Genomic DNA, 20,868 nt, shown 5'->3' on the forward strand with positions numbered 1-20,868 from the left:
CACATTAACTGAAATGTTTATTCAAATAAATTTTATTTTCCAATGACCTTTCTATGTGGATTAAATTTTCTTCATATACTTAAAGGAACATATTGCAATTTACTGAATGCAGGTATGAGAATACGGCTGTCTTCTTTCAGACCAGATCTTAAAGAGATATAAAAATGTAAGCAAATGACAGTCATTAATAAACAGTTCTTTTTAAAATATATGAAGCTATTTTTCATAAAATAGTAATAAAATATATGTTTGCTGTAACTTTTAAATGAATCAAATTAATATTTAAATTATGTTAATTTATAATAATAATATTGATAGCCATGACTCATATAAACATTCTGCAGGGTCCTCAAAATTTACTGGATTGCATATGAGGACTTGAAACAAAAAAATTGGAGAAACACTTCTATACAACAAAGAAATAAAGGATATGATAAAATTATCCATAAACCTCCTCCCTTATGAAAGTTTCTCTTACAACACCCTGGATATGTAGTTTCTCTTCTTTGTTCTCCTTATATCTCATAGATATATCAATGTATCACACTTGGTTTTATGTCACTCTGTCAACAAAATTATTAGCTCTTCATGAACACAGCCCAAACCTAACTCCTGACTTAACAGTGTGTTTAACTGTACCTGGTGCTGTGCCTGGCTTGAAAGTCTTGCTTATTGCAGATTTGTTGAACTCAGTTAAACTTGGTCACTTTTTTTCCTGACTTATTTTGATTATTTAAAGTCCTATCGACATAGTCTCAGAAAATAGGTTCACAGCAGGGAAAAGACTCACTTTATCATCAATAGTTAAATCCCTTTTGTGCTACCCTTAAGGAGAAAGATTGCATAGTGAGGCCATCTATTCAGCAAGTACTTATTTGAGGTAATGACAGTAGCTTCAAGGTCTGCTGCTTTTTGTGTCGCTTTGGCACAGCTCTTTAACTCAAACAGGGCCATCTCCCTTTCTATCAACTCTTGCCTGTGAGGCTCCATTGCAAAAACCAAAAGCTGTTGATGCTGTTATAAACATGTCTCAAGTGAATTACCTACATGCACACACAGTGATGGGAATATAAGGACACAGTGTGGCTGGTACACGTTCCTTGGCACTGCAAGTTAGGGCATTGTGGGAGAATGTCCTCCTTTGGGTTCAAATCCATGAGAAATTTGGTGGGCAGATTGGTGCTTGTATTTTCCGTCTGCACTCAAAATAGGATAGGCTTGTGATGGGTATTAAGGAGGGCACATATTGCATGGTGCACTGGGTGTTATATGCAAGTAATGAATCATGGAACTTTACATCAAAAACTAGGGATGTACTGTATGGTGACTAATATAATAATAAAAAAGCATTGTGGAATGAATAGACCCTTTATATCATGAGCATATATAACTTGATTAAAATAAAAGCTATTTGAAAACCTTTAAAAAAAAGGAGAGAGTGATGAATATAATGTAATAAACTGTTTATGCTTTGTCTATGATTTTATCAGTGCAATAGGACCATCTTAATGATTTGTTAGAGGCCTGAACACCCATGGTGGCCACTTTCTAATGTTTCAGGAATTCAAAAACCATGTAGAGCAAAAAAAGAGAAAATTTTCACTTCATTTAGTAGTAGGTATTTCCCAAATATCTCTCCTGTACATAGCCCTGTTTTAGGCATTACGGGAAATGTGGAAGACACGAGGTAGGACATAAAGATTATACATCTGTGTGTGTGTGTGTGTGTGTGTGTGTATGACATAAAGATTTTATATATATGTATAAATATATGTATATATTTATATTTAAATATAAATTTATATGTAAATAAATAAAACATAAATAGTATGTATACATAAATTGCCCACACACATATGTGTCATAGCTATATATGAAACTACCTAAGAATCTATCCTTCTATCTTTCCTTCTATGTTTCTTTAAAGTAAGGATTTATTGTTATAGGTATCTATAAATAGCTTTTCACATAATGGTCAGTAGAAAAACATTGGTTGATAAAACCAAAAAGAGAAGCAAAAAAAACCACTGCACACATAAAATACCATCTACAGTAAGTCCACAAAAGTGTCCACATCTTAACCCTGGGAATCTGAATATGTCACTTAATGTGGCAAAAGGCATCTGGCAAATGTAATTAAAGTTAGGACCTTGAGTTGAGACTATGGTAGATTATCTATGTGGGGCCAATTTAATTACTCCAATCCTTAAAAACAGAAAACTTTTCTTGCCTGTGGTCAGAGAAAACTGTACGAACAAGAAACATTAAAATATTTGGTGGCTTTGAAGATGGAGGAAGAAGGCATGATGAGCCAAGGAATCCAGGTGGCCTCTAAAAGCTGGAATTGGTGAGGAAATGGATTCTTCTCTAGATCCTCTGGAAACAAATACAACCCTGCCCATTCCTTGATTTTAGTCCAGTGAGATCTGTGTTGTACTTCTCCAGGAAGGTAAGAAAGTAAATTATGGTTGTGTTAAGCCACTAAATTTGTGGTAATTTATTACAGTGCTGTAGGAAACTAATACACCCTCATTCTTGACATTTTACACAAACCCTATTATACCCTGGTCCTACCAACATCACATGGTCCTGGCAAATGCATCCATCAGCACACATTTCTATCACTCAAACACCACAAACAAATCTTAATTAGTCTTTCATGTTGATCACCTCATACATGGGTCACATCTTTGTTACTTAAGCTTTGTTTTTGTTTTGCTTTGTTTTTTCCATGTGTGGCAATATTTGTTTGTATGTCAATTACCCCTGGCTATCATTTTATTATCATCACATAGCACAGTGCTGAAAGCATGGACAGTTTTCTGGTAACTAATTCTGGCAAAATTCACTACCTCTTAATTTAAGCTTGACATAAATCAGATCTTCTGGATAAAATAATCTATTTATATGCTTTTATTATCTACAAATAGAATTTAGTTCTTTCCTGCTCATATGAAAATCTTTCCTTAAACTCAACATCCAATAGCATTTATCATTTGTGTTGCCTAATAACAGTATTATTTGTATTTTTTTTCTAATTGGCTCAAGTATTTTGATTCTCCAGCTAAAAAGCCTAAAATCCTGAAGATAATGGCAAATGTTTTACTTCTCTTTTAATTCTCTCACTGTAATGTTCACATATGAATTAAATAGCTTTGTTTAAAAATTTCTAGAGGAGGGTAGGAATAATTCAAAGGCATTTTGCTCCTTATCAAGTTTAATTTAACAGTAAAAAGTAGGATTTTTCAAAGGATTCCTTACACTATTGAACCAAAGTATTTGATAAATGCCTAATTTAGCGCATGCCCACTAATATAAGGGCAACTCCTTAAGGACAGATATTTGAAATATTATATGATATTCAAAGAGGGAACCACACAACAGTTTAGGAAGATTACAGAATGATCTTACAATTGTAGGGAAAGAAATGGCATTTAAAAATAGAGAAAGTATGACCTTTCTTGAAGGTGTTCTAAGTGCCTCACTAGTCATAAGTAGGATCCACAAAAATCTATTAACATTTCAAGAGGAAAAATGTCATATAGATGGCAGCTTCCTATTATAACTGCCAAGGAAATTAAAGAAACATATTTAAGCAGCTGCCTCACTCACTTGAGGGGTGTGATCATTAGCCTCCTAATGAGCACTTGTAAATTATGCAAATGCTCTTCATTATTGATATAACATAGTCACTTTATTGGATTTGATAACATGTCAAAACATCTTGAGCCTCATCTATCCAAGGAGCTCAGTTCACCACTCTTGTTCAGTTTCTGTGCAGCTTATTGGCACCTGAAAACTGACAAGGGTTGGTTTTACATGGTTGTCACATCATATTTAAACCCATCCAGAGTCAATCTACCTTCCTTGGGCTGGTCCCCCTTATGGGAAAGGGATACTTTGAGAAGGAAAGATGTTCTGGAATAACATTTAGGAAGGGGAGGCTACCATGTGCTAGAATAAACCAGGCACACTGTGTAGGGTGGTTCCTGAATGCACAGTATTGCAGAGGATGTACATTTCATACAAGATGTTCATATTTTATTGACCATTGGGTTTATTCAATGTGTTCTCCCTGTAACCAGTAAATACATTCCTTTCTCATAGAGACCATGCATTTACTTAATATTTTTTAAACTCTGAGATCACTGGGTGCCTGAGCGGCTCAATAGGTTAAGTGTGAGCCTTCGGCTCAGGTCATGATCCCAAGGTCCTGAGATCGAGTCCTACATCAGGGTCCCTACTCAACAGGGAGTCTACTTCTCCCTCTCCGTCTGCCCCTCCCCCCGCTCATGTGCTCTCTCTCTAAAATAAATACATAAAATCTTTTTTAAAAAATCTGAGATCACCTAAATAGTACCTTATTTGTGGTAAACAATCAATGAACACTTGTAACATAATGTAACTCATTTAGCCTATATAAACAAGTCTTCATATACAATTTAAATTTTTGTTGTGATACTGTATTTTTCCCTCCATCTCTTCCAGTATGTATTTCATCTAGAGAAAGTGCCTGGAAGATACACTTAGTAAACTGAAGTCAAGTTTTATCCAGGAGAAAAGCATCTTTGATGACATTCAATAGGACCTAATTAAGAGAAGAGAATAAACTGCTTTGTTGAGTAGCACAGTAACACCTCATGTGTTAACATGGTGGGTGACCTTGGGTGATTGGTTTAACCTCAATGACTCTCACATTTACAAGTGAACTCATTAAAAACCTGAAGAACAATTTGGTGGCCTGAGCAAAGGGAAGCATCTGTAGTGACCACTGCCTGAAGAAGGGGCATGCGATTGTCTGCACATGGTTCAGATGAACATCACTTTTGTGCTGTGTTCATTTGTAACCCCAGGGAGAGGAAAGTGCTTATTATCTTGGAGTAGCATAAAAGGGACAACACAGTTTAAAAGGAAACAGCTGGAGTGTGATCTAATCTCCCTGTTCCAATTTACTTATGTATAAAACATGCATAAAAAATTAAACTTCACTGAACAATTTGTCTGCTCTCTGTTCCTGGCATGCCTCAGCCCTCCAGAGCAGCAGTCCTGGCTTGAGAGAACCCAGGGATGCCTTTAAATAATACATAGATTATTTAGAGAACATAGCTTTTATAAATTCAATATTAATTTGACTGCACCATGGTAATTATATCTGAATCATAAATATATCCTTGCGTTCAGGTCTCCCTACTTGATACCACTTGACCCCCCTTAACTATGACAGCAGAAATGGTAGAGATCTGCACCAGCTTTGGGGAGTGACATCAGATTAAATTAAACACTCATGCATTTATGGATCAGCATACAAAAGCAAAACTACATCCATAAGGGATGAATAATGTATCAGAAATTTGTTGTGTAGTTCCTTGGTCATACGTAGATAATGCAAACTAGTGGTCCTGCATGAAACTCCAAATATTTGTAATAACAAGACTCTGTCCTTTAAAATTTTACATTGTATGTTTCAATATTTTTATAGAAATTACTTATCAGCAAAGGGATATTTTCCCACCAGTATAGTTTTCTACCAATGAGTTATTATAAATTGAATACTTACTATGTGCCCAAGACTGTTTCAAGCAAAAAGCAACAAACAAGAAACACTTCTCAATCCTGAAGAAACCTAAAGCTTATATGTCACTTTGAAAAACATTAGGATGGCTATTCTAAAAAAAAAAAAAAAAAGGAAAAAAAAGGAAAATAATAAGTGTCAGTGAGGATGTGGAGAAATTTGAATCTTGTGCACTGGTGGTGGGAATGTAAAATGGTGCAGCTGCTGAAGAAAATGGTATGGAAGACACCCAAAAAATTAAAAATAGAATTACAACATAATACAGCAATTGCACTTTTTTTAAAATTTTATTAATTAATTAATTAATTTATTTATTTATTTTTATTCGACAGAGATAGAGACAGCCGGTGAGAGAGGGAACACAAGCAGGGGGAGTGGGAGAGGAAGAAGCAGGCTCATAGTGGAGGAGCCTGATGTGGGGCTCGATCCCATAAAGCCAGGATCACGCCCTGAGCCGAAGGCAGACGCTTAACCACTGTGCCACCCAGGCGCCCCAGCAATTGCACTTCTTCATATACATTCAGAATAACTGAAGCAGGATTTCAAAGAGAAATCTGTACAACCATGTTCATAACAGCATTATTCACAATAGCCAAGAGGTAGATGCAACCAGATTGTCCATCTAGAGTTGAATGGATAACAAAACGTGCTATATATAGACAATGGGATATTATTTGGCATTAAAAGGAAGGAAATTATGATACACGCTACAACATAGATGAAATTTGATGACATTATGATAAGTGAAATAAACCAGTTACAAAAAAGCAAACTTATCTGATGCCTTTTTTATGAGATATCTAGAGCAGTCAAACTCATAGCAACAGAAAGGTGAATGATAGTGGCCAAGAGCTGGCAGTAGAGGGAATTGGTGATCTGTTGTTAATTAGTATAGAGTTTCAGTTTTGTAAGATAAAAAAAGTCCTGGAGATTGGTTCTACAACAATGTGAATATGTTTAACACTACTGAACTCTACCCTTAGAAATTGTTAAGATGATAAATTTTATGTTATGCATTTTTATCACAATAAAATATTTTTCAAAGTGTGTATCAATAATAAAGTCATATACACATGATACAATTAGAGAATTATATCAGTAAGTATATGGTTAGACACTGAATATACATTAAGTATATACAGAAAGCAGATACTTAGCTGTTTGGATTGATCAGCCACTTATTCTAGCCCATTACGTCTGGCTGGTTCCTGTTCACTCTGTATCAGAACATAAACACACACACACACACACACACACACACACACAAATATTAAACATGCACATTCACAATATTTCACCCCTACAGAGCTGAAGAGAAGAGGGAAGGAGGAGGGGCACAGAAACAATGAATCCTGATCTTCTCACGTAAATCAACAAGGCCTGATAAAAAAGGGAGAATGGGTAAGTGCATATCCTCCCTGCTCATGAAGTCTGAGAAATACAAAGAGCTTGAAATAATGTGTAATTATGTTTGGCCACTGAAAACCTGTTCCTGCATAATTCACACTCCCACAAATGTTTAAATTGTGAATCACAGGAGAGCTCTGTGTATCAGCTTCAGAGCCTGCCATACCTAGCCTGACTGACAGGGGTCCTGGTTATATAATCAAACAGGCCAGGTTTGAACCTTCACTCCATTTCTGACTACACAATGATCTTGTATATTACCTATGCAGGAGCCAAAATCTCTATCTTAATCTCTGAGGTCCCACATGATCAGATATAAACCCCTGAGAAAGTTCCTTTCTGTTTCAATTTGCTCAAAGTTGTTATTAGGGAAATGTTCTGGGTGGTGACAAATCGTTTTTCTGCATATTGGGATAGGCATGGGGTTTTATCTTTTTTATATTTATTAATATTGTGATATGTGTGTTGATTTTCAAATGACAAATCAATCTTATGTTCCTGAAATAACTGGCACATGGTTGTTATATCTTAGCTTTTTAATATATTGTTGGATTTGATTTGCTGAAATTTTATTTAGGATTTTTGCATGTTCATGAGTAACACTGATCTCTATTTTTCTTTATTTGTCATTGGTTTTAGGGTACTTCTGATGTCAAAGAATGGGATAAGAGGTATTACTTCTCTTCATTTTTTTAGAAGAATTTGTATAGAATTGATATTATTTCTTATTTGATATACTTCACCAGTATTTTTGTAGCAAAGTTTTAAATTATAAATTTATTGTCTTTAATAGATACAGGGCCAATTTATTAATTTCTTTTTGAGTGAGTTAGGTAGTTTGTTTTTAAAAAGTAATTTGTACATTTTATCTCACTTTCTTGTTTATTGGAATGAATTTGTTAATAACATTGATTCATTATCTGTTAATTTTTAAAATCTACAGTTTTATCACTTCTTTCATTCTTGATATTTGTCAATTATGTCATCTATTTTCCTGATCGTCCTGCATAGAAATTTATCAATTTTATTTATCTTCTCAAAGATCTAGCTTTTTGTTTCATTGATGTTCTTATAATTTTACTTTTTTGTTTTAATAATTTTCTGTGATTTTTCCTGTGATTTCTTCTGCTTTCTTTCAGTTTAATTAGGTGATGTTCTAATTTTGTGACCTTTTTTCTTTTCTAATATTTCCATTCAGTGATGTAAAATTCTCTTATGAATTGCTTCAACAATGACCCATTAATTTTTGGTTATCACGCAAAGCATTTTCATTCTGATTCAATTTAAAATACATTTTAATTTCCCTTTTGATTTATTTTTTGTCCTGTGGGTAATTTAGAAATGTGTTATTTAGTTTTCAAAATTGGGGGATTTTTTAGACATCTTTCAAAGCAGCAAAAGGGAAGCAGTTCATCAGGTGCATGAGATTCTCAAGATTAATAGCAGCTGATTTCTCATCAGAAAATTTGAAGGATAGAGGTTAATGGAATGAAATACATAAAGTGCTGGGAAGGAAAAAAAAAACCTAAGAAATCTATAACCTGAAAAACTATTCTTTAAAAATGAATAAGAAATCAAGACATTCACAATTGGACAAAAGATACGGGAGTTAGTTATCTCTATACTTGCCCTACAAAAAAACATGAAAAAAAGAGTCCTTCAGATTGAAATACAATGATTCTAGCCACATGAAAACACTAAAAGCCACATGAAGAAATAAAAATCTCCAGTAAAGGTAAATACATAGGCGAGTATAAAAGTCAGTATTGCATTTTTAGATTGTAACTACACTTTCATTTCTTATAGGATTTAAAAGACAAATGCATAAAAATAATCATAATATGCTATTGGAAACACCGTAATTAAAGATGTAATTTGTGACAATATTTTGGGGGATGGTAAAAATGTATAGGAGTAGAGTTTTTGAATGCTCTTGAAATTAAGTTGATATCAATTTGAACTAGACTGCTATGAATCTAAGATGCTAAGTGTAACTTTATGGTAACCATAAAGAAAATACCTTAAAAAAATACACATGAACTAAATAAGAAGGGAAACAAAAGGATTCCCTACCAAAAAAAAAAAATCAAATAAGTACAAATGAAGTCAATAATAGAGAAAATAAGAAGCATCAGAATGGCATAATACATACAGAAAAAAAAACATTCAAAAAATCTAAATGGAGAGGTAAGTCTTCTTTTATCAGTAATTTTTTAATGTAAATGGATTATTTCTCCATTCAAAAGGCAGAGATTGCCAGTTTCTGGTCTAGCATGTAAAGATCATGGAATTTGCTACTCTAACCTAACAAGTGAAAAACAGAGTGAACTGAAAAATCAACAATACTTCTCAGATTCATCAGAAAAGTGAGTCATGGGGCAAACAACTGCCACAAAAAATAGAGACAGACAGGGGAATAAAGAGAATAATGACTTCCTGGAGCAAAAATGCATGAGGAGAAACCTCATGTGATCCCACAGGATGAGAGGAAACCCTGAACTACAATTGGGGAATTGTTGGAGGCTTGGTGTGAACAAATATGAGTAAAAAAAAAGATATGGGGTGACTCAATAATAGGGAGCCTTGACACTTTTGTGAGTTTAACATCTAGTTATTCTAATAGGTTCTCACATTGGATATCTGAAAAAAAATTCCCTGTGCTTCTGGCAGTGAGGGAGAAGTAGCCATTTCTGAAATTGATAACAGCTTTGGAAAATCTCAAAATACTTGGGTTAACCAAATTATTCTAAATAAAGCAGGAGTCTAAAATTGACTCAGAAGAGAAATTTTTAAAATATTTTCAACTAAATGAAAATGAAAACATTACTTAGCAAAATTTGTAGGATGCAGCAAAAGCAGGGCTTAGAGGGAAATTTATAGCACTGAATGCATATGTTAGAAAGAATGATCTAAAATCAGCAAATTAAACTTCTAGGAAACTAGACAAAGAAAAGTGAATTAAATCCAGAGTAGGCTAAAGAAATGGTTAAAATCGAAAAGAAAGCAATGAAATTTAAAAATAAAATCAATAGAGAAGATCAATAAAACTCAAAGTTAGTTCCTTGAAAAGATCAATAAAATTGAAAAATCTCTAACAGGATGAAATAGAGAGAAGACACATATTATTAATATCAGAAATGAAAGAGGAACACCACTAAAGAGCCTGTGGACATTATAATGATAGTAAAGGAATATTATGCAACCTTATGCCCACAATATTGATAGCCCAGATGAAATTAATCAATTCCTTGAAAGACACAATCTGCCAAAACTCACATAAGAAGAAATACATCAGTTAAAGAGGCTTATATTTACTAAAGAAATTCAATAAATAACCTTCCAAAGCCAGAAAACTTCAGACTCAGCTGGTTTTTTGATGAAATCAATCAGATATTTAAGGAAGAAATTATACAAATTCTCTATAATCTCTTTTAGAAAGACAGAAGCAGAGAGAATACTCCCCAACTTATTCTATGAAGCCAGCATTACCCTAACACCAAAAACCAGACAAAGATATTACAAACAAAACAAAAAATTACAAACCAGCATTTTTCACAAACATAGATGAAACACCCTATGCAAAATATTAGCAAATTGAATCCAATGTTGAGAATTATTTACCACAACCAAGTGAGATTCATTTAAGGTATGCAAAGCTGGTTAAATATTTGAAAAATATTAATGTAATCTGTCAAATTAATAGAAGAAAAAATTAAAATTTCATCTCAATAAATGCAAAAAAATCATGTGACAACATCCAACACCTATTCATGATAAAAACTCTTGTAAATTAAGAACAGAAGGGAACTTCCTCAATTTGAAAAAGAACATCTACAAAAAACCATTGGTAATATCATAACTGATGGTAAGAGACTAGAGGTTCTCCCATCAAGATCAGGAACAAGGCAAAAATGTGCCCTGTCAATATTGCAATGTTGTACTGGAAGTCCTAGCTAATGCACAAAGGAATGGGAACAGAAGAGAAGAGAAGGGAAGGGAAGCGAAGGGAAGGGAAGGGTAAGGGAGGGGACTTGGGAAGGGAGGGAAGGGACAGAAAAGAATGAGAATAATGAGAGGAAAAGAAAAAGAAAGGAAACAATGTGTACAGATTGGCAAACAAAAAGTAAAATTTTTCACAGATGACATGATTACCTATGTAGAAAATCCAAAATAGTTGGGGGAAAAATTCTTAGAACTAATAAGTAATTACAAGATTTTAGAATAGAAAGTTACTATACAGAAGTCAATCACTTTCCTATATACCAGTAATGAACAAGTAGAATTTGAAATTACATTTTTAAATGTAATGCCATTTATATTAGCACCTCCCAATTATTTATATATGAATCTAAAAAATATGTACAAGATCTAGATAAAGATCTAGTTTCTACAAAACTCTGATGAAATAAATAAAGAGAACTAAATAAATGGAGAAATGTTCCATGTTCATGAATTGGAAGACTCAATATTGTCAAGATGTTAGTTATTTCCAACTTGATCTATAGATTCATTACAATCTCAAATCCAATCTCACCACTTATTTTGTACATATCCATAAACTAATTCTAAAGCTTATATGGAGAGGCAAAAGACCCATAATACCTATCACAGTACTGAGAGAGAAGAAAGTCAGAACACTGAGAGAACCTGACCTGATATAAAGGCATAGTAATCAAGACAGTATAGTAGTGGTGAAAAAATAGAGAAATAGCTAAGTTACACAGAATGAAGTCCAACAGTAGAACAGAATAAATACAATCAACTGATTTTTGAAAAAAAGAATTAAAGAAAATACAATGGGGCAAAGACTGTCTTTTCAACGCATGATGTTGGAACAACTGAATACCAACAACCAAAAAAAAAAAAAAAATCTCTAGACACAGGTCTTTAATTCCTGACCACAAAAAAAAAAAAAAAAAAAAAAAGTCTCAAAATGGATCATACACCTAAATATAAAACACAAAACTGTAAAATCCCTAGAGGAGAGCATACGAGAAAATCAAGATGACCTTGGGTACAAGGATGAGTTTTTTGTTTTTATTTTTTTAAAAAAATATTTTTTTTTATTTATTCATTTGAGAGAGAAAAAGCAAGAGCACAAGTAGCAGGGAGGGTCAGAGGGAGAGGGAGAAGCAGAGTCCCTGCTGAACAGGGAGCCCAATGTGGGGCTCAATCCCAGCACCCCAGGATCATGACCTGAGTGGAAGGCAGACGCTTAATCGAGCGAGCAATCCAGGCACCCCAAGGATGACTTTTTTAGATATCATGCCAAAGGCACAATCTATGAAAGAAGTAACTGATAAGTCGCACTTCATTAAATTTTTTAAAATCTGCTCTGTGAGTGACTGTAAGAATGAGACAATAAGCCACAGACTCTGAGGAAGTATTTATAGAAAATATATTTGATGAAGAACTGTTATTAAAAATATACAAAGAATTCTTAAAACTCAACAACAGGAAAACAACCAGTTAGCAGATTCCTACAGCTAATTAACAATCCTCTTATTCTCCTGAAAGTGCAATTGGCGAATACAAACTAACCAATCCAGAGCCCACATTCTTACCACCATCTTGGTCAGGCTTTCACACTCTGGGCCACTATTCACTTGCCCTAACCTCCCAGGGGCCAGGTTCGAAATAACTAGGGACAGCCTCTGTGCCTTGGAGCCCACTGATATGATTTAAACTAGCCAGTACTAAACCTCCTTATCCTGCCTTTCCCTTTATTTCCTGCAGAAACCACAATAAATTATCTTACCCATGGATCTTGCCCCTCTCTGCCTCCTGACCCACCTCAGTGCTTTACCATGTTTCGGAGTGCTGACAACACTGAGTTCATCTTCGGTCCTCCATCTTGTTCTCCTCTGTGGCCTACAGGTGGCGTCACTTTACATAAATAGAAGGGAGCCTCTGGCGCACAGATGGCGCCACTTTAGATAACCACCCTGTGTCCTCACCACTATACCCCTCATTCCATAAAAGCTGGGGATTAAGTTCTGGATACGGGTGGAGAATAGGGGCGGAGAATGACGGTATACTGTATGTCGGCTTGATTGCCCTTGTAAGTTACCCTGACTAAAACTCCGTGTAAATGGTATGGAGTGGCTTCCTTCATTTTAAAGCATTAAAGTGTCTTCTCAGTTGGGAAGATACACTACTGACCCCCACCTCCCTTCTAATACCATGTGCCCCCTCTGTGTCCTGTCATGCCCTAGTCTTTTGAGAACTATGAATAACAAATGATCTTTTCAGTGGAAAATGTCTTGGCTCTGTTGGTCTTACTATACTTCTCAAATTTTCCATTAATACACTATATTTTTAAACACATTTAAAGAAGAATGAACACCAATACATCTCAAACTCTTCCCAGAAATAGGAGACAACACTTCCTAACTGATTCTATAAGCCAAACATTACTCAGAAGCCAGAAAAAGACACCACAAGAAAGAATATTGCAGACCAATATCCCTTATAAATATAGATGCACAAATCCTTAAAAATGACTAGCAAAATGAATACAGTAGTATATTAACAGAATTATATATCATGGCCAGGTGGAATTTATCCCAAGGAGCAAGGGAATTCAAAATAAGAAAATAAATCAATATAACATACCATTTAAATGGAATTAATGAAAACACACACACAAACACACTCCCGATCACCTCAACTTATGTAGAAAATGCATTTGACAAAGTCAACAACCTTTTATGAAAAAACACTTAGACAACTAGGAATAGAAGTGAACTTCCACAATACGATAAGAAGCATTAATGAACACCCTACAACTAGCATTATGCTCATTGGTAAAAGACTGCAATCTTCTCTGCTAAGATTAGGAACAAGCCAAGGATACCCACTGTCATCATTACTATTCAGTATTGTCCTGGAAGTTCCAGCCAGGGCAGTTGGAAAACAGACAAAATAAAAGCTTCCAAATTGGAAAGAAAGAAGTAAAGCTATCTCAAGTCACAGATGGCATAATCCTAAATATAGAAAACCCCAAATAACCCCCAAAAAGCTACTAGGGCTATTAAATAAATTCAGCAATGTGGAGTGATACAAGATCAAAAGGAAAAAAATAGTTGTGTTTCTATACTCTCATAATGAACATTCATAAAAGGAAATTTAAAAGCAATTTCATTTATAATAGCATATAATAGAATAAAATATCGAGGGGTGCTTAGTGGCTCAGTCAGTTAAGTGTCTGCCTTAGGCTCAGGTCATGATCCCAGGGTCCTGAGATCGAGTCCTGAGTTGGGCTTCAAGCTCAGTGGGGAGTCTGCTTCTTCCTCTCCCTCTGCTGTTCTCTCTCTGTCAAATAAATAAGTAAAATCTTTTAAAAAAATAAAATATTGAGGAATCAATATAACTACAAAGTGAAATATATGTACAATAAAAACTACAAAACATTGTTGAAAGAGATCAGGGAAAACCTAAAATTAGTTGAAAGATATCCTACTGTTCATAGGTAAGAAGATTTAATATTTTAGAGATGCCAAAACTACCTAAAGTGGTATCTACAGCTTCAACACAGCCATTTATTTTTTCAAAAATGGAAACACTGGAACTCCCAAAATGCTCTTGAAATTACTTGGTTTGTAATTTCTGACAAAGATAGAGTATATATTCAACAGATATTATTCCACTATACAAATTAATGAAGTTCTGACACGTTATCACATAAACCTTAAAAACATTATGCTAAATAAAATAAGTCATTCACAAAAGAATATATATTGTGTGATTTCATTTAAATAAAATATATGGAATACAGAAATTCATAGAGATTAGAGGTTACCTGGCGCTGATGAAATGGGAAAAATGTATACAGAGTTTGTGTTTGGAAGGATGAAATGTTTGGAATTAGTGGTGAATATAGTTTGAAATCTCGAATCATGATGCATCCAAGTTTATTCTTCTTTCTTAGGGTTGCTTTGGCTATTTGGGGTCTTCTGTGATTCCACACAAATTTTAGGATTATTTGTTCTATTTGTGTGAAAGATTCCACTGGAACTTTGATAGGGATTGCATTGAATCTGCAGATTGCTTTGGATAGTATGGACATTTCAACAATATTAATTCTTCTACTCCACGAGCATAAAGTATTCTTCCATTTGTGTGTGTCGTCCTCAGTTTCTTTTATCAATGTCATAGTTTTCAGTGTACAGATCTTTAATCTACTTTGTTAAATTAATTCCTAGATTTTCTTTGTTTTTAATTTTTTGGTTTTTTTATGCAACTGTAAATGTGGTTGTTTTCTCAATTTATCTTTCTGATAGTTCATATCAGTGTATAAGAATGCAACTGAGTTTTGTGTATTGATTTTATACCCTGAACTTTACTGAATAAGTTTGTTTACTGGTTCTAACATTTGGGGTGAGGTCTTCTGGGTTTTTTATAAATAAACTCATGTGGTCTGCCAATAGTTTTACTTCTTCCTTTCCAATTTGTATGCTTTTTATTTATTTATTCTGACTAATTGCTCTGGCTAGTCCTTCCAATACTATGTTGAATAAAAATGGTGAGAGAGAAATCTTGTCTTATTTCTGATCTCAAAGGAAAAGTACTATCTTTTCACCATTAAGTATTGTGTTAGCTTTCATATATGGCCTTTATCATGTTGAAATAATTTTTTTCTATAACCACTTTGTTGAGAGTTTTTACCATAAGTTCATGTTCAGTTTTTTCAAATGCTTTTTCTGTATCTATTTAGAAGATCATATGGTTTTTGAGCTTTATTTTGTCAATGTGTATCACATTGGTTGATTTGCAGATATTGAACCATCCTTCCATCCTGGAATAAATCTTGATCATGGTATATGATCTTTCTTAATGGATTGTTGAATTTGGTTTGTTAACAGTTTGTTGAAAATTTTTGCATCTAGGTATCACAAATAATAATTTTACCATCTTAAAAATTTCTCTGTGCTTCCCCTATTTAAACCAAAAGTGTGTTAAATGTCGATATGTGTAATAATCTCTTTTAATTTTGGCAGTTACAGAACACCATATAAATGGAATCATACATTATGTAGACTTCAGACTTGATTCTTCAGAATTTCCCAAATAATGGGTCAAGAATTCTAAAACCACAATTCATTTATACTGGAAATGAAAAGTTATGTAATAAATAGCAGATGGTATAAGCCTGGTTTCATGTGTTGAAGTAGAAGATTACATCTTCCACATTGATATTTAGCAGTATGCATCTGAAAATCATCCACATATTTGCATGGTTTAAGGAGATACTCCTTTTTATCACTGAATAGTATTCCCTTGTACAGATATACCAGGTTGGTTTTCTATTCAACTGTTGAATGACCTCTTCAATTGCTTTCATTTTCTGGCTATTATAAATAATGTTGTTATAAAAATTTGCATGCAGGTTTTTATGTAAATACATGTTTTCAAATCATTCGTGTATATAACTAGGAGCATGATTGCTGATTCTTATGGCAATGCTATTCATCTTTCTTCCTTTCTTCCAAATACTCTTAATCTTTCTTCCACAGTGGTACAGAAACTTTTGCAGTTTCTTCCCAAGCGACTGTAGCATTTTAAACATTCATGAGGAATGAGGAGAGTTAATTTTGTCCTCTTTGAGATGAGTAGAGTTATTTTTACCCTCCTTGAGATAGCACTGAATCTATAGATTAAGTTGAGAGGAATTGATATTTAATAGTTTTGAATCTTTACATCAGCAGGAATAAAATCTTTCCCTTTTTCTAATCTGTGATCTTCCATCAGTGTTTGTAGTTTTCAGCATGCAGATTCCATATATTTTTTATAATATTTATCCATGAACTTCAATTTAAAAAATTTAAAAATTATTTTAATTTAAAAATTATTATTTTTTAAATTCCAATTCAAAATATTCATTTCTGGTTTATAGGAAAGTAATTGAATTTTGTATACTAAACTTGTATCTAGGGATCTTGCTATACTTGCTTATTAGTTCTTAGAGTATTTGTATAAATTTTTCCAGAAAGATAATCATGTTATACTGTTATTTTTATTTATCTGTTTATTTGTTTTAAATAATCTCTATAGCCAATGTGGGGCTTGAACTCATGACCTTGAGATGAAGAGTTGCATGCTTTATTGACTGAGCCAGCCAGGCACCCAATCATCTTATATTGAAATAAGCACTCCAAGTAAACTTTGACAGTTTTAACTTTAAATTGTTGATATTTCACATTTCTATTTTATCTGAAGTTATAGTATTATTCATAGAATTAGTAGCAGTAATAATAATAATAATTAGAGCATAAAACACTTATTACATGCCACACATTATTCTAAACACTCTCCATATATTACTTTTTATGTAATTTCTTCCATTCTAAGTTCCTTCCAGTTTTTATTGTGATGTATATTTAAGTATTAGTCTGGAGGAGGACAATATATGTGTTGGCACTTGCAAGTGAGAAATTATTTGCATTTGCCTAACTATGATTCTGAGGAAAGTCCATTTATTAAATCTCTGCAACACTTCAATTTTCAAATATGTTTCCTAATATTAGCTCATTTTTATTAATATCTGTTCATTTTTTTATTCAATAGCCATTTTTTATGCCTACTATTTTTGAGGCTTATTAAAATAGATATTATTTTCAGACTGTTTTTACACACAGGTGGTTTATCAGCTAGGAGAATGGGCATTCTTAATAGTTTATTTTAGCCTGGTTTGACCAAAGGACTTTGACTTTTTATTTAAATAAATGTTTTGTAACTTTAGTAATTTTAAAACCTTTGTTCTTTACTGAAAACTAAGCTAAAATGTACCTATGATTCCTTAAATTGAAAAAAATAATTCAAGAACACTTATTGATTGTTTTGTATGTATGTGCTGCTGAACCTAAAAATGGTGTGTAGGAAATGTCATTTAAAGCAATGGTGTTAAAAATTGCTAATTAAAAGTAAATTTGGACCCAAGAAGCACTTTTCCCAAAATATCTTGAAAAGTTATGACTGAAGAATCACACTTCTAAATTTTTTCATTAGCATGTAAACTGCCTTCCTGAAGATTTCCAGGATTAAAGGAAATGTGGCATTTCATTTTGTAGTTACTAATACCGTGCTCATTAAAAACAGGATTCCATAAATGTTGACAATCTGGCTGTAAAGGGAAGATGCAAGAAAGTCACCAGCAACTATTTCTAACTGGTACGAATCTCATTCTACTAACAGATATACAAGGATATAGTTTTCCTTACTTATCTGTCTAATTCAACTTTATTTCTATTGTCTGCTCTTATTTGTTTTGGGGGAGATAGGCACTCTTAGAACTAGAGTGTACCTGCATCTTAGAATTCATTCTGAGTTCAGTAAGTCAACTTCTTTTTCCTGAAGAGAGTGCCTTGTGCTTTGTTGGAAGGAGAACATTAATTAAAGGGCAGGAAGTGGGTGGTAATGGACCTCTAACCTGGAGGTCTGATAACACTGATAATACATCAGCAGGGACCTTTCCAAGCTTGGCAGAATCAGCTCCACTTGGCTTGACTTGTTTTCCTTCACTCTAAATAATTTCTGAATGGGGTCCATGTTTTTTTAACTAGTGCTTTTAGATTTTTTTTTCTTTGTAAGTCCATTTTTTCTCCAAGTGCAGTGATTAAAGTTTTCACAAAAATGAAATTGTCTTTTTCTTCCAGCACTGGTCATAGCTAAGGTATGACTCAAAAGACATGATGGGCTTCTTGAATTCATCATCCATATTTTCCTCTTCAATTTCAGGGAGGAAGCCCACTGACTTTTTATCCAAATTAGAAGTTTCTAGTTTCCCTTCTTAAGTCATTAGGTTATTAGAAACCTCTTTTCCATGGGCCCCTTTCTTGTGTTTTTACTCTGGATTTTGCTTGTTTGGTTTGGTTTTCTCTGATATTGTAATTTGCCTTTTTAAGATGATTGTCTAAAGCAATCTCCATGGGGAGTAAAAACTTCTTGATGCTGCTGCCTTTTCTTTCCTTCCCTTTCTTGACACTGCTAGGGAGTGCTTTCTCCTTTGTTCTATCCCTGAGAGTTGCCTTTGGTTTCCTCTTTGGAGACCACCTTGTGTGATTTCTTGATGATAAAAGCAGGGGAATTCTCGTCATCCTTGGTATCCTCCAAAAGTTTTTCCTTTGGGCACATTTGTGCTCCTTGTTTTGGCTCACAGCCCCTTTCCTCTGGGGCTCACCAGGTGCCATTATTGACTGAGCCCCATTCTGTCTTGGGAGCCATTATGTGGCCAGGCTTTTGGTGTGGAAGAGTAGGCTGGTGGTCCTCCACTGGAGATCTGTAATGGTCCATAGATATCTGATGAGGACAGGCAGATGATAGACATGTCTGAACATGGCAGTCATCAGAAGATTCCTGGTCTGAGGAAAAAGAATAAGAATGAGAATGAGAAGAAGAAAGAAGAAAGGAAGAAGAAGAAGAAGAAGAAGAAGAAGAAGAAGAAGAAGAAGAAGAAGNTGAGAATGAGAAGAAGAAAGAAGAAAGGAAGAAGAAGAAGAAGAAGAAGAAGAAGAAGAAGAAGAAGAAGAAAGAAAGAAAAGAAAAAAGAAAAGAAAAGAAAAAAGAAAAGAAAAAAAAAGAATAATAATAATAATNAAAGAAAAGAAAGAAAAGAAAAGAAAAGAAAAGAAAAGAAAAGAAAAGAAAAGAAAAGAAAAAAGAAAAGAAAAGAAAAAAAAGAATAATAATAATAAGAAGAAGAATAAGCTGGTGAAACTCTGAGGTACCTCTTTCTCTCATCTCTCCTCTCACAATTGTGAGATACTTTCTGAGGTCTCCCCAGCTCTGAGTTTTCTAAATTTTGTTTTTTCCCTTGCCTGTGGTCAAGGATGCGATCAGCTTCTGGAGGCTTTCCAATTTTCTTGGTAGTCCTTCTCCATTTTCTCCCCCTTCTGAAGCTCCTCCCTGGGCACTTTCAATAATTGCTCTTTTTGCAGTCCATTTCATCAGTCTCAATGTTCTATTATGTAGAAACCAACTTTTTCCACTGGGCCACTAAGTCCCTGGCAAAGCTACCAATGTGCTCATGTTTTCACAAGCTATTTACTGTTCTCATGACTACTCTCCACAACAATGGCTACTGTAATAGGCAACATGGAGAATTTCTATAATTGCTCCCATTGCTTCTTAGGGTTCAAGTTCAGCACCAGGTTGTAGGCTCCATGGTTTGGAGTGCCAACCCTGTCAGCAGCACTGTGACTGTTCCAGCAGTGCCTCCTCAGTGGAAGTGGGCTGGTGCAGTCCTGTATTGCAGCTCTGCTCTCCATGCATCCTTGGTGGAAACTGAGGTGCTACTGGCCCCATGTGGGCTTTGTACCTGGGCATGGTTGTACCTGCCACTGGGAACCACTCTGTTTGGGCCTGTTGGCTCCTTGCTGGCCTTTGGGCAACCAATTTTTCTGTGGAAGAACTTTACAGTGTGTCATCCAAGACTGAAGGAAACCCTACTGCCAGATTCTGGACTTACAAATCCTAACTGCATATTCCCTCCATCTCTGCAAAGCACTGTGAGTCATGCCCTATTTAACACCTGTCAGTGGCCCCTGGGCTGGCTGGCCCTCTCTCAGTTCAGAGAGTCAGCAAGATCAATCAATCAGTCGTGACTACCCTAGTTTGAAACTATGTGTCAATGGTTATCTTAATTTTATCCTCAACACAACCCAAGGAAATGGGTTATATTATTTCCATTTAATAGATGAGGCAACTGAGGCTCAGGGAGAGCAAATTAACTTTCACACAATCACATAACAGACAGCAGCAAAGCTTTAATTTGAATCTAAGCAGTGTAGGTCCTGTGTCAGCACCCAGAGAGAGAAAGGGTTATGTCTGAAGTTGAGCAGTTTAGCCCTAGAAGGGAGTAATAACCCATGCGTCTTGTTTCCCCCCAAAGC

General features: G+C 34.5%; 1 pseudogene; it reads right to left on the reverse strand.

The window, feature by feature from the left end:
* LOC109491346 overlaps positions 1-20,244 on the reverse strand; it is a 163,902-nt pseudogene extending 143,658 nt beyond the window's left edge.
* Positions 20,245-20,868: the final 624 nt, after the last annotated feature.

The sequence above is a fragment of the Ailuropoda melanoleuca genome, chromosome 2 (genome assembly GCF_002007445.2).
Source record: "Ailuropoda melanoleuca isolate Jingjing chromosome 2, ASM200744v2, whole genome shotgun sequence".
In the NCBI taxonomy this organism is placed as follows: domain Eukaryota; kingdom Metazoa; phylum Chordata; class Mammalia; order Carnivora; family Ursidae; genus Ailuropoda; species Ailuropoda melanoleuca.